Raw genomic sequence first — 939 nt, 5'->3', positions numbered from 1 at the left:
AGACTTTTGTTTTCGTAGTTTCATTTTCTCTTTCTTGAGTCATAGGAAACACTGTACTGTTAAAGAGGGTCGAGGAAATACTATGGAAAATTTTCCATGTGATGCTCAACTCAAAATCCTACACCTACCAATCCCTTCAAGTGAAGCCATTGGAAATCTCATACTGTTCAGTCATATTCTTCAGTGACAGAGACCAAGTACTTCTGGTCTCTGAGGAATTTGTTCTGACTGAGGAGTTAGGAATTCACCAGTGCGGATTGCCTACACAGTGAGGAACATGATAGCCCTGAGGAATTTGATACTCAAATTTCCGACCGTTGTTGTGCTATGCGCCAGCTGTCCCAAAATATATTATCCACCTAACGGTCATATCATTGAAGGGCATTTATGTTTTATCATGTCGGGCAGCTCCCTAGGCTATAAATAGCCGCCCCTTAAAACCACTAGTTGGTTGGCTGCTCCGAGAGAAACTGACACTTGTCATTTGAGAGCATCCCATCCTCCGAGGACTTTGAGCGAAAATCATCAAGTGAGGAAAACCCAAACCCAAACACCTACAAACCCAAAGTGATTGAGCATCACTGAAGAGATTGATCCTGCGTGGATCCCATGCTTGTTACCTCTAAAGATTGTGCTTCTTCCAGACAGTTAGGCGTCATGGTTTAGGGCATCCAAGAGGAATTGTGGATCGCCGAGTGACCGAGTTTGTGAAGGTTCAGAAGTCACCTGAAGACTTACCACGAGTGATTAGGCGAGGTCTGTGTGACCCTAGCTCAAGGAGAATACGGTGAGGACTGTGTGTCCTCAGGTTTAAATACCTAGTCGCTCCAACCAGATGTACAACTAAGACAATAGTTGGAACTGGTCTACCAAATCATTGTCTTCACCAAGCCTACTAGTTCTAATTCCTCAACTCTTTCATTTCCTCATTACTGTGTT

Source organism: Triticum urartu, chromosome 6 (genome assembly GCF_003073215.2).
Source record: "Triticum urartu cultivar G1812 chromosome 6, Tu2.1, whole genome shotgun sequence".
NCBI lineage: Eukaryota > Viridiplantae > Streptophyta > Magnoliopsida > Poales > Poaceae > Triticum > Triticum urartu.
The sequence above is the reverse complement of the archived record's forward strand: the minus strand, read 5'-3'. Positions refer to the sequence as shown.